This window comes from Diabrotica virgifera, chromosome 9, assembly GCF_917563875.1.
Source record: "Diabrotica virgifera virgifera chromosome 9, PGI_DIABVI_V3a".
NCBI classification, from domain to species: domain Eukaryota; kingdom Metazoa; phylum Arthropoda; class Insecta; order Coleoptera; family Chrysomelidae; genus Diabrotica; species Diabrotica virgifera.
In genome coordinates this window covers 223,742,635-223,757,828 of record NC_065451.1, presented here as the reverse complement: position 1 = coordinate 223,757,828, position 15,194 = coordinate 223,742,635, and positions in this window count along the sequence as shown.

Genomic DNA, 15,194 nt, shown 5'->3' with positions numbered 1-15,194 from the left:
TGTTAAAGTTTTCGTTTTCGTCAATAGTTGATCTTGTGGTTGCATCACTTTAATTCCAGGCGGAGAAGTCAGTGATGCTGTCAATAGTTGGACTTCCGATGGTGTTAGTTTACGTATAGACGGAGAAGTTGTTGATGTCATCAATACGTGGGCTTTTGATGGCATGAGTGTAACTGTAGGCGGAGAAGTTTTTAAACTCATCAAACCTTGGCATTGTAATGGCTTGAGTGTAAGTGTGGGCGGAGAATTCATCAAGGCTTGAGATGACTTTACTTTAATTGTCGGTGGAGAAGGTTTTGATTTCAACAATAGTTGCATTTCCTTTTGGTTTACTTGAAGTTTAGTTGTTATAAGTTTAGTATTTGGTAACATTGCATTTAGTCTATGTGTCAATAGTTGGGTGTTTGATGTGATAGCTTTAAGTGTAATTGGAGTATTATTAGATGTACTCAACAGTTTGGTTTGTGACGGCACAGCCACAGATCCAGGGTTCTTTGGTAAAGTGATATAATATATACGTTTTCCTTGAATAGATAACGATCGAGTCGGTAGAGCTGGAACAGCTTCAGATCTTGAACCGTTAGAAGACGATAATGCATTGATGTGGATGGAAGTACTTATTATCCTAAAAAATACATTATTGCAATATTTATCTAAGTAGCAAAGGGTTAATCATATTCAATAAGGAATAAAAACAAAAATGTTGACAGGGATAATATGAACAAATATATTATAGTAGGTTATGTATGAGTTAGTAAGCCTAGTAGGGGTAGCCTTTGTAAAACTCAAAGACATCTTTAAAAGCGATATACCAATTTCTTTAAAATGTAAAACATTTGACCAATGTGTGTTGCCTGTGATGACTTATGGTACTGAAACTTTGACATTGACAGTTACAACTTCTAAAATGCTGCAAATAGCTCAGAGAAATATGGTAAGGTCAATGCTGAGTATATGGCTTCGTGACCGAGTTAGAAATGAAGACATAAGACGAAGAACAGGAGTTATCGATGTAATTTCCCGAATTGCCACCTTGAAATGGAACTGGGCCAGACACATCGAATCAGTGATGGGAAGTGGACGAAGAGATTACTTGAGTGGAGGCTGAGATTAGATAAAAGAAGTAGAGGAAGACCCCCTACTCGTTGGACTGACGATCTCAAGAAAATGTTAAGAAGTTGGATGCAAAGTGCTCAAAATAGAGCACAATGGACAAACATGAGGGAGGCCTATATCCAGCAGTGGACGCAAAGATTTAGAAGATGATGATTATAGTAGGCTATGTATGAGTAAGGTGCTTGTAGTGCTAAATGCATTTTTCACTAAATAATTTAATAGTCTAAGATCCAGGGCTCTTTTAAATATCGGAATAAACAGGAGTTAACCGTCATTTGGCCACTATATTTGAAATAAATATATCAAATTTTAAATACGAAGTGTAAAAGAATGAATATGAAAGAAACAATTTGGCTATTCATAAATTCGTGTGTACAAAGTGAACACTTATTTCTTTTATTTAAATCAGCCCTATTCTGTAACTACAAATCCAATAGAAATGAGTCAAATCGAATAGAGGTCAGCAAGTCGGATCGGAATTTGTAGGAATTGGTATTTTGTAATTCATTTCGATCTCTACTATCGGAACGTTGGGTAGAAATTGATTTCGAGTAGACAAGCCTTGTCGAGATCACATTTCGACATCGTAATTGGTCTTGTCGCTTGTGCATTGGCATTATTATTGTTGTTTTGACGATTATTTGTTAAATTAATTAATCTAACAAGTTAGAAGCCTTTGAACTCTGGGTTTATAGAAGGACCTTGAAAATACCTTGGACAACCCGCACCACCAACGAAAATGTTCTGAGGAGAACAGGTACAGATAGGGAACTGTTAAAAATCATTAAAGTCAGAAAAGTTAGCTACCTGGGACACATAATGAGAAACGAAAAGTAACACCTCGCGCAACTGATCATCCAGGGTAAGATTGACGGAAACGGAGTCCCGGTAGGCGCCAGATTTTATGGCATAGAAATATCAGAGAATGGACCGGCCTTGAGTCAACATCTTTGTTTAGAGCCGTATTGGGCAGATACAGATTTGCCAGTGTAGTCGCTCACCTCCACTAAAGGAGAAAGCCCACAAGAAGAAGAATTAGCGATTTTAGTCTGTGTTGTTATTTATTTAGATAATTGTATATTTAATTTTATATATCAATAATCAGTTTCCATAGTTAATTGGAGGTTTATTGTTACACATTAACCCCCAACTTTCTGTGGTACTTCGAATGTTACACATTGGTAACAACCGTTACTGATAAGTCGTTTACATGTTACAAATTGGCGCCCAACGTGGATCCACTATTATCAATGAAACTATCTACAGGTAAATAGGAATAGGGATACTCAACATAACACTGATGAACAAGTTAGAATCCTTTGAACTCTGGCTATATAGAAGGATCTTGAAAATACCTTGGACAACCCACACCACCAACGAAAATGTTTTGAGGAGAATAGGTACAGATAGGAAACTGCTAAAAATCATTAAAGTCAGAAGAGTTAGCTACCTGGGACACATAATGAGAAACGAAAAGTAACACCTCGCGCAACTGATCATCCAGGGTAAGATTGACAGAAAACGGAGTACCGGTAGGTGTCAGATTTCATGGCTTAGCAATATGAGAGAATGGACCGGCTTGAGTCAACATCTTTGTTTAGAACCGTATTGGACAGAGACAGATTTGTCAGTGTAGTTGCTCACCTCCACTAAAGGACAAAGCCCACAAGAAGAAGAGTTAGCGATTTTAGTGTGTGTTGTTATTTATTTAGATAATTGTATATTTAATTTGGGCAGTGCCTATCTCGGCCCAAGAAACAGGTAGGTTTTTTAAAAATGTTCCAAGTCGGCGTAAAAATTAAAACTGTCCGATATAAAATATAACACCTCGGCTCATGGGATATTAATGGTTACTATCAAATAATTTTACATCTAAATGGAAAAAATACATTTATAGAAGAACTTTATTAAATATATATACATAGCCCAATAAAAATAAAAACTAATATCAAATAATTTTACATCTTAATGAAGAATATCTTCATTAAATAGATACAGTACGCAAATTGTAGAGCTGGACATATACATTGAGATAATTGTGGCAATTGCGCTAACTTGTGTTAGTTGAAGCTTCTGTTAGAGTACGAGTTTTGGTGCAACACTGTCCATAAATAAATCAAAAACAAAGGTTAAAATTAATAAGTTAATAATTTTACTTTTATTTTTAAAATATTTTTTATTTAAAAACTAATTTCAAAATTAAACAGACACAGTTTTCCCATTCCCTTAGGCCAAAAATATTTAGCTACTACATTGTCATGTTTTGACGTTTATTTGTGTCAGCTGATTGTCCATCATTGTCATCGAGTGAGCGCAGTGGCCATAATTGCCTCAATGTATACTCCCCATGTCCAGCCGAACAATTTACGTACTGTATATAATTATTATACATAGCCTATGTTTCAGTAGCGAAATCGATTCCACGGCCAACATTTCCAACCAAGAGAAACTGTTTCTTAAATTCGCAAAGAACCAAAAATGTCTGTACAATATTGAAGGAAGGAATATTGAGGGTAGGAAGCTATTCTATGTTAATAAGAAATTTTCTATAATCTATAATTCCAAGATAAAATTATTATTATACCTACTAATGGGGTACTAATACCTACCAGTTTATCTTCGAGCCGACCTGGGGGGTTTTTAACATGTACCTGAGGTATCATAAAGGACTAAAGGATTATAGTGAGCCGAGATGGTAATACCCCTTTAATTTTATACACCAATAATCAGCTCCCATAGTGAATTGGAGTTTTATTGTTACACATTAACCTCCAACTTTCTGTGGTATTTCGAATGTTACACATTGGTGCCAACCTTTACTGATAAGTCGTTTACATGTTACAAATTGGCGCCCAACTGGGGTCTACTATTACCAATGAAAGTACCTACAGGTAAATGGGAATACGGATAAATGATTATAGGTTACAATGTTACACATATAAAACAATTTATTAGAAAAATATTAATTAACAAAGAGACAAAAAACTACAAAACTATTTAAATTTCTTACACTTTTTCTCATGGCCATCTTTCATGGTTTTGGTAATAAACCGCTTTTTACATTTGGAACAAGGATAAGGCCTCTCACCAGTATGTGTTCGTTTATGTACGATAAGGGTGGATTGCTGGGAGTAAGATTTATTGCAGAATTGGCATTTGTGTGGTTTTTCCCCAGTATGAACTCTCATATGAATAGTAAGGCCTTGTCTCTTTTTAAATATTTTACCACAGACAGAACAAATATACCTCCCTGTAGTATGTACTTTTTCGTGATCTTTAAGACTGTATTTTGACGAAAACGTTTTTCCACATTCGTTACAAAGAAACTGTTCTTTAGCTGCATGCAAACGGCGGTTGTGTTCATCTAAATTTTTTTTGTATGGAAAAGTTACGTCACACTGATCACATTTGTATTTCGTATGAGATTCTTGCATATGTTCCATCAATGAATAGTTAGTCGTAAAGGTAGATTCGCATCTGCCACATTTAAAAGTTTCTCTTTCGTTAGTTTCTAGGTGAAATATTTTATGATTATCGAACCAAGTCTTCGAATAAAACATCTTGTCACATTCATCGCAATATATCTCCTCTTTTACGTGCTCTTTGGTTATATGTTCGTATAACGGTCTGCTGCTTTTTGTTTGAAACTTTTTGCAAGTCACGCATTCATACAAGTCTGGGTCTTGGTTGTGCACTCTAGTATTATGTATACTCAAAAGATAATCATCATTAAAATTTCTGCAACACAAATCGCAATAAGAGTCTTTCGGTTTGTGTTTAACAGTAACATGGTGTTGAAAGGAATGTACGTTGGCAAATGTTCTAGGACAAACCGGACAACTCACTCCCTTGCTGCTGATATTATAAGCATCAAGATTTTGGTCATCGTCGCCGAGCTGGTCTGTAGTATTTTTATGCATTTCATAGTGATCCAGAAGATCTTTCTTGTCATCGAATTTTTTCTTGCAAAATTTACAACACCAACCGAGTTTTTTATGCATTGGACTCGGTTCGCTTTCTTCCATAGTGTACATACTTTTAGTGTACATGTATGGCAAGGTATTATCTACATAAGAGGAATAGTCAAAAGGATGAGTATATACGGGATATTCATCCTGCGTTATGAGATGTGTTTTTGGAGGTAGATTTGATAAAGTTGTGTGGTTATTCATTAAACGTTTGGTTGGGATTACTTTCAATGGAGGTGGTGGTTTAAATCCATGAGTATTTGATATCGTCGCTACTTTTGGAATTACTGTAAGTTCCGGTATTTCCGTTCTCGTCAATAGTTGATCTTGTGGTTTCATCACTTTCATTGCAGGTGGAGAAGTATGTGGTGTTGTCAATAGTTGGACTTCTGATGGGGTTAGTTTAAGTGTATATGAAGAAGTTGTTGATGCCATCGGTAGGTGGGCTTGTGATGGCATGAGTGTAACTGTAGGCGGAGAAGTTCTTAAACTCATCAAGCGTTGGAATTGGGATGGCGTGAGTGTGGGCGGAGAAGTCATCAAGGCTTGTGGTGGCACTACTTTAATTGTCGGTGGAGAAACCTTTGATTTCAGTAATAGTTGCAATTCCTTTGGGATTACCTGAAGTTTATGTGTCGTTATAGGTTTATTTTTTGGTAAGATTGCCTTCAGTCTAGGTGTCAATAATTGGGTTTTTGATGTGATAGCTTCAAGTGTACTTGGAGTATTATTTGATGTACTCAACAGTTTGGTTTGTGATATACGTTTTCCTTGAAGAGACAATGATTGAGTCGGTAGAGTTGGAACAGCTTCAGATCTTGAACCGTTAGAAGACGATAATGCATTGATGTGGATGGAAGTATTTACTATCCTAAAAAAATTACATTAATGCAATATTTATCTAAGTAGCAAAGGGTTAATCATATTTAACAAGGAGTGAAAATAAAAATGCTGACATTGATAATAAGAACAATTACATTATAGTAGGCTATGTATGAGCCAGGTGCTTGCAGTGCTAAATGCATTTTTCACTAAATAACTTAATAGCCTAAGATCCAGAGCTGTTATAACTATGGGAATAAACATGAGTTAACTAACCGTCATTTGGCCACTATATTTTAAATAAAAATATCAAATTTTAAATACGAAGTGGAAAATAATGAAAACGAAAGAAACAATGTGGCTATTCATGAATTCATAAATTCGTCTGTACAAAGTGAACACTTATTTCTTTTATTGAAATCAGGCCTATTCTGTAACTACAAATCGAATAGAAATGAGTTAAATCAAATAGAAGTCAGCAAGTCGGATCGGAATTTGTAGAAATTGGTATTCTGTAACTCATTTCGATCTCTACTATCGAAACGTTGGGTAGAAATTGATTTCGACTACACAAGCTCTGCCGAGATCACATCTAGCCATCGTAATTGGTCTTGTCGCTGGTGCATTGACATTATTATTGTTGTTTTGACGATTATTTGTTAAATTAATTACCGATTTTCAACACTCAACATAACATAGATGGACAAGTTAGAAGCCTTTGAACTCTGGCTTTATAGAAGGATCTTGAAAATACCTTGGACAACCCGCACCACCAAGGGAAATGTGCTGAGGAGAATAGGTACAGATAGGGAACTGCTAAAAATCATTAAAGTCAGAAAAATTAGCTACCTGGGACACATAATGAGAAACGAAAAGTAAGACCTCGCGCAACTGATCATCCAGGGTAAGATTGACTAAAAACGGAGTCCCGGTACGCGCCAGATTTCATGGCTTAGCAATATCAGAGAATGGACCGACTTTAAGTCAACATCTTTATTTAGAGTTGCATTGGACAGAGACAGATTTGCCAGTGTAGTCGCTCACCTCCACAAAAGGAAAAAGCCCACAAGAAGAAGAATTAGCGATTTTAGTCTGTGTTGTTATTTATTTAGATAATTGTATATTTAATTTTATATACCAATAATCAGTTCCCATGGTTAATTGGAGTTTTATTGTTGCACATTAACCTCCAACTTTCTGTGGTAGTTCGAATGTTACACATTGGTGCCAACCTTTACTGATGAGTCGTTTACATGTTACAAATTGGCGCCCAACTGGGGTCTACTATAACCAATGAAAGTACCTACAGGTAAATGGGAATAGGGATAAATTATTATAGGTTACAATGTTACACATATAAAACAATTTATTAGAAAAATATTAATTAACAAAAAGACAAAAAACTACAAAACTATTTAAATTTCTTACACTTTTTCTCATGGCCATCTTTCATGGTTTTGGTAATAAACCGCTTTTTACATTTGGAACAAGGATAAGGCCTCTCCCCAGTATGTGTTCGTTTATGTACAATAAGGGTGGACTGCTGGGTGAAAGATTTGTTGCACAAACGGCATTTGTGTGGTTTCTCCCCAGTATGAACTCTCATATGAATAGTAAGGCCTTGTCTCTTTTTAAATATCTTACCACAGACAGAACAAATATACTTCCCTGCAGTATGTATTGCTTCGTGGCCCTTAAGACTGGTTCTTGACCAAAACGTTTTTCCACATTCGTTACAAAGAAACTGTTCTTTAGCTGCATGCATACGGCGGTTGTGTGCATCTAAATTTTTTCTGTACGGAAAAGTTACATCACACTGATCACATTTGTATTTCGTATGAGATTCTTGCATATGTTCCATCAATGAATAGTTAGTCGTAAAGGTAGATTCGCATCTGCCACATTTAAAAGTTTCTCTTTCGTTAGTTTCTACGTGAAATATTTTATGATTATCGAACCAAGTCTTCGAGTAAAACATCTTGTCACATTCAACGCAATATATCTCCTTTACGTGCTCTTTGGTTATATGCTCGTATAACGTTGTGCTGCTTTTTGTTTGAAACTTTTTGCAAGTCACGCATTCATACAGGTCTGGGTCTTGGTTGTGCGTTCTAGTATTATGTATACTCAAAAGATAATCATCATTAAAATTTCTGCAACACAAATCGCAATAATTGTCTTTTGGTTTGTGTTTAAGAGTAACATGGTATTGAAAGGAATGTACGTTGGGAAATGTTCTATGACAAACCGGACAACTCAATCCCTTGCTGCTGATATTATAGGCATCAAGGTTTTGGTCATCGTCACCGAGCTGGTCTGTAGTATTTTTATGCATTTCATAGTGATCCAGAAGATGTTTCTTGTCATCGAATTTTTTCTTGCAAAATTTACAACACCAAGCGAATTTTTTATGCATTGGACTCGGTTCGCTTTCTTCCATATTGTACATATTTTTAGTGTACATGTATGGCAAGGTATTATCAACATAAGAGGAATAGTCAAAAGGATGAGTATATACGGGATATTCATCCTGTATTATGAGATCTGTTTTTGGAGGTAGATTTGATAAAGTTGTGTGGTTATTCATTAAACGTTTGGTTGGGATAACTTTCAATGGAGGTGGTGGTTTAAATCCATGAGTATTTGCTACTTTTGGAATTACTGTAAGTTCAGGTGTTCTCGTTTTCGTCAATAGTTGATCTTGTGGTTGCATCACTTTCATTGACGGTGGAGAAGTCTGTGGTGTTGTCAATAGTTGGACTTCTGATGGGGTTAGTTTAAGTGTATATGAAGAAGTTGTTAATGCCATCGGTAGGTGAGCTTGTGATGGGATGAGTGTAACTGTAGGCGGAGAAGTTTTTAAACTCATCAAGCGTTGGAATTGGGATGGCGTGAGTGCGGGCGGAGAACTCATCAAGGCTTGTGGTGGCCTTACTTGAATTATAGGTGGAGAAGCCTTTGATTTCAGTAATTGCTGCAACTCCTTTGGGATTGCCTGAAGTTTATGTGTCGTTATAATTTTATTTTTTGGTAAGATTGCCTTCAGTCTAGGTGTCAATAATTGGGTTTTTGACGTGATAGCGTCAAGTGTACTTGGAGTATTATTTGATGTACTCAACAGGTTGGTTTGAAATGGCACAGCCGCAGATCCAGAGTTCTTTGGTAAAGTCATATAATATATAGGTTTTCCTTGAAAAGACAATGGTCGAGTTGGTAGAACTGGAACAGCTTGAGATCTTGAATCTTTAGAAGACGATAATGCACCGAAATGGATGGAAGTATTTATGATCCTAAAAAAATTACATTAATGCAATATTTATTTAAGTGGCAAAGGGATAATCATATTCAATAAGGAATAAAAACAAAAAGGTTGACTGTGATAAAATGAACAATTATATTATAGTGTGATATGTGTGAGCCCTGTGCTTGTCATGCTAAATGCCTTTTTAATAAATACCTTAATAGTCTAGTGGCCGTAGCTAATTCGTGGTCGATCAAAGTCCACGGGGTTTAAGAGTGTATTCATACAGGGTGGGGCATTAGTGTGACAAATTCCAATTACTCGTTTGTCGTAAGAGATACGAAAAAAAGTTATTTAGGCAAAAGTTGGGGCACACATAGTACCATAATCTAAAAATATTTTCAAATATACAGGGACGTCCGTATTGACAGGGTGACACAAACTTATGTTTTTTTTAAATGGAACACCCTATATACTTTTACATTTTTCGATTCTCTGCAATGTTTCCTTTCTTAAAATAGAGGTTCTGTAATATTATACGAGGTGGTTTAAAAGATCATTACGTTTTTTTGTTAATTTCGTAGCAATATTCACACCCTGTAGAATTCTAGTGATTCAACATCAATTTATTATTTTATGTTCAAACGATTTTTAATATAGTCTACTATTTTTAAACATTAATAGTATAGCGAAATATTTAATTTTAGTATACAGAGTCGAGACTAGGAATGATTATTTTCCCAGTTTTCTTAAATGGAACACCCTGTATTTAAGTATTGTAATGAAATGATATTTTATGGTACTTTTTATTTCTAAAACATTCCCTATACCTAAGTGCCTTAATTTATAAGTTATTCGTGATTCTTTAAGCCAAACATTAATTGCAACAAAAATTTCGTGAAATTTTATTAGGTGGCCGTGAAAATATCCAATCAAAAATAATTTTTGGAAAAAAAATACATATTAATCTAGCCTGATCCTTAATTTATTAATATTGGATGAAATATCCAAATACATTCGTAGTTAAGATTGTTAATGCTTAAAATATTATTTAAAAATACAAAATTCTCCCAAGTTGGCTATGACACAAAATTTGCTTAAACATTTTTGACATTATACTATTTATATAGTTTCAGTTGATTTATTACCATTACTAATATTAATTTTTCTAATAAGGAACTAATTAAAATGACTCTGTGTCAGGAGAGTATAACAAAAATGAGCCACTTGAAATAAAAATTTATCATCAGCAATTCCCTGATAGACGACAACCAAGAAGAGAAACTTTGTAAGTATACTAAAACGGTCTCATCATACAAGATACTTAGATTGTAAGAACGGTTGTACTAATATGCAGATCCTCAGTGACACTAATGATTAGATTTAATTCCTGTTTTCTTCAATTAAAATAGTTTTATTTTATCAAATTTATCATCATCTACGTGTCCAGTCCGTTGAAACAGTTCTAGTAGATTTTCAAACGTTTCTCTTCTTGGTTGTCGTCTATCAGGGAATTTCTGATGAAAAATTCTTATTGTTAGTAGCACATTTTTGTTATACTCCACTAGCACAAAAATCTTATTAATCAGTTCCTCATTAGAAAAATTCATATTAGTAATGGTAACAAGCAACTGGAACTATAAAAATAGTATAATGTCAAATTTTTAAGCAAATTTAGTGTCATAGCCGACTAGGTAGAATATTGTATGTTTTTTAATATTTTGCGCACCAACATTTTTATTAATATTTTTACGGCCACCTAATAAAATTTCACGTAATATTTGTTGCAATTAGCTTAAAGAATCACGAATATCTTACAAATTAAAGCACTTAGGTATAGGGAATGCTTAAGAAATAAAAAAGTACCATAAAATATGATTTTATTACAATTAAAATATAGGGTGTTCCATTTAAAAAAACTCAGAAAATACTCATTCCGAGTTTCGACCAACCCTGTATATTAAAATTAAACATTTCGCTATAATGTTAATGTTTAATGATCGTAGACTATATTAAAACTCGTTTAAACATAAAATAAAAATTTGATGTCAAATCACTACAATTCTACGGGGTGTAAATGTTGCTACGAAGTTAACAAAAAACGTAATTACCTTTTAAACTACCTCGTATAATATTACAAAACCCTATATTTTAAGAAAGGAAACATTGAGGAGAATCCAAAAATGTAAAAATATACAGGGTGTTCTATTTAAAAAACATTAGTTTATGTTACCCTGTCAATACGCACGCCCCTGTATATTTGAAAATATATCTAAATTTTGGTCCTATCTGTGCCCCAACTTTTACCTAAATAACTTTTTTTCGTATCTCTTACGACAAACGAGTAATTGGACTTTGTCACATTAATGCCCCACCCTGTATGTATTATGAACAGCTGAATTTTAATTTCGATCTTGCTTTTGTGTATCGGAATTGCCAGACTAACTAACAAATATATTGATATAAAATGATTGTAATTTCGAGAAACGAATCTATCCATGTATATTTTATTTCATTTGAATTGTATATTTTCATTTTATATTTTCCATAAGACGTGTGCGGTGTCCTTTCATTTGAACAAATCAAAACACAAAAACTGAAAAAAAAAAATTGGCGAAAAATAAAATTAATTTATAAAGAAATATTTATTAAGAGCAATAAAACATACTACGGAACTATTTAAAATTATTACATTTCTTCTCCTGAATATTTTTCTTGGTTTCGAAAATAAATTATTTTTTAGGTACATTTGAAACAACGATCTATAATCCAGTTGGTATAACATTATTTGACCTTGTATGCAGAGCTACCCAGAATTTTATTTTTATAATCTTTGGAGGGGGGGGTTAAATTTAAAATCGCGACTGAATTCCGGCGTTAAAATGGCGTTAGCCGCCATATTCACTTTAAAGGGAACCATTTTTGCTCAATATCTACGCTATGTTCAACTTTTCAACAAAAAGGCGGAGGTATGAAAAGAAATGGCGGAGATATTGAACAAAAACAATTGCTATAAAACCAATCAGGTCTTACGCTCGCGCCTTTACCGCATACGTACTACCTTAAATATTGATTTTAGCAAAAAAATTAAACATATCAAGATTGTATAAAATTTAATTCTCTCTATTTTTGTATAGGTTCATTTTTGTACCTAGTTAAATTAATAATAATTGAGATAATTCAATAATTACGCTCTAACTGTCACTATTTCACCCTTAACTCGGAAAATGTCGACTGCACGAAAAATTTTAATAAAAGAAATACGTAGATTTAACGTAAATAGAAAAACGTATTGTTCAACAATTTCAGTCCTCACACTTTTTGTCCAAAAGTTGAAAATGGCGGAGATATTGAGCAACATACGATTCTCCTTTAAAATCAAGCTGGTGGTTAACGAAACGGCGGAATTCATTCGCGATTTTTAATTCACACTAGTATTGATCCCCCTAAAGATTAGAAAAATAAAATTCAGGGTAGCTCAGCCTGCACGGTTAGGCCTGTTATTTGTCGGGTCTACCCCAAAATCCCGACAGCCAAAATGCCGACGGCCAAAACCCCGACACGCCATAATCCCGACACGCCAAAATCCCGACAGCCAAAATCCCGACGGCCATAATCCCGACAAATCAAAAACCCCGCTACATTTTCAAAACTATACTATATAGAATATATCTATTGTTATCCACAAGGAAGAATTTCCTGTAGCTGGCTGTATACCATTAATTACAAACATTGAACAAAAATCTTCTGCGTAAAAGGTATATTTATTTAAAAAAAACCAAACAAGGGCTACAAATACAATACAGAACGTTTTCGCTCTAATGAGAGCATCATCAGTGTTCTTTGCTAGCTTTACATTAGTGTTGCCCAAAATCGGTCTTGGTCTTGCAGTCTTGGTCTTGTTCTTGCGATTTTGCAAGACCAAGACCGCCTAATTTGAGCAAGACCAATACCAAGACTTACCGTGCAAGATTTGAGCAAGAATAAGACTAAGCCTGCAAGACCCTTGCGTCTTGCAGTTAGAACTGAGGTCGTTTTGGAGAGTATATTAGTTCGGGTATATTCTTAGATTCTCTATGAGAAGCAAAAAAATTTTTAACAAAAATTTGGAAAATTGGACTTACGCGCATTACGAACAATACCACAAACATACATAGCGAATCAAAATATCTATTATAATAACACTTGACACATTTTACACGTACTCAGAGATTATTATTACAATGCAAAAATAAAATATTTTTACATTCTTTTGCAGCAGACGACTTTTTCGCTCCAGAAATTAATTGTACAGGTTTTGAGAATAAAGCCGGCCTTTAATGATAAATTAATATGCTTGGGTTGCGAGCTCGCGATGCCTAATAATGTCGTTAAAAATATGTAGCTGATAAAAAATATACCTAATAAGTAATTCATTTTTTTCCTTATTAGTTTTCTACGAATTTAAACACCACAAATTATCGGTATATAGAATAGTAGACTATTATGTATATTTTTTCTGTTGATTGTGCAATGACCTCATTCGGTTAGACAAAATTTGCTGAAAGAATGCGGCTAATACTTAAAAGTATTAATAACGAGACACATTTGCAGATAATGCCGGCTATACATACCGTGTAAACAAAATAACGAAATATTCAATAACGATATACTGTCTACCAAGGCATTGAACAAAGAAATATTTACAGTGAAATGTATGCAAGACAAAAGCACATTTATAGCAGTTTTTTCTGTAGTTAAATTAAATTGGTCATTTATTTTATCAATCGACTGTTCTTTTGTTACTCTTTGTGTTTGGTGATATACACTACTCCAAGAAATTAACGCACCACCTTGAAAACAGGTCAGTTTTGATGTCTTGAATTTCCTAAAGCTTTTGTCCGATTGAAGTGATTTTTTTAATATGTTATAGCATTATTCTTTAACAATATCGCTGTAATAATACGATTGCTAGGCAGGTAAATTGTCATTGTATACCGGGTGTATCAATCAAACTGTGTTTTTTTTTTTCATCAAAGATCGCATCACCCTATGGAATATTGTAGCTTATAAAATATTGAAATTAAAACCCAACTATAGCCTCATATATATCATATTTTCTTATCATTTTGCTTTTGATTCATTCGCTTATGTTGGATAATAAAAAGTGAGGTACTTTTTAGCTAGCCATGTTTTTCATCAATACAGGGTGTTTTTAAATAAATATGGCAAACTTTAAGGGGTAATTACTCTGCACGAAAAAGTAATGACAGTTTGCTTTTAAACGTATGTTCGCAAATGCTGCGTTTCCGAAATAGGGGATGTTCAAAAGTTAAAATTGTTCTTACAAACTTACGATTTATTTATTGCTCTAAAACCGGTTGAGATATGCAAATAAAATTTGGTAGGTTTTAAGAGGTAGTTATTAGTAATTTTTGACATACAATTAAGATTTTAATATTCACCAATGGCTCGCATACGTGTAACCGGTTTTTAGAATTACTTCTTAAAATTTGCCATACTTATTTCAAAACAGCCTGTATTGATGCTATATTGAGGGCTATTTGCCCTCAATTTATTTGCCAATTTGTATTGAGGCTATTTACTAAAATACCTAACTTTGTTGTTGTCCAACATAAGCGAATGAATAAAAAAAAAACAGAATGTTAAGGAAATATCAGACTGTAGTAGGGTTTTAATTTCAGTATTTTATAAATTCTAGAATATTCCACAGGATAATGCGAACTTTGAGAAAAAAACACAGTTTGATTGGTACACTCATTGGTACCGGTACGGTATCCGTTACCATAGGTACAACGACAATTTACCTTCTAGCAACAATACTATTACAGCGATATTGTTAACGAATAAATAATTCACGCTTAAAATTTACCTACTCTGTTACGTTGTTCTAAGATATGTAATAGGCTAATGGGCAACTGCGAGACTTGCAAGACTCTTGCTGCAAGACCAAGACCAAGACCAGGTGTACTGTTGCAAGACCAAGACCAAGACTGTCTAAGTCTCGTCTTGGTCTTGCATTTGGGCAACACTACTCCACATGCTAA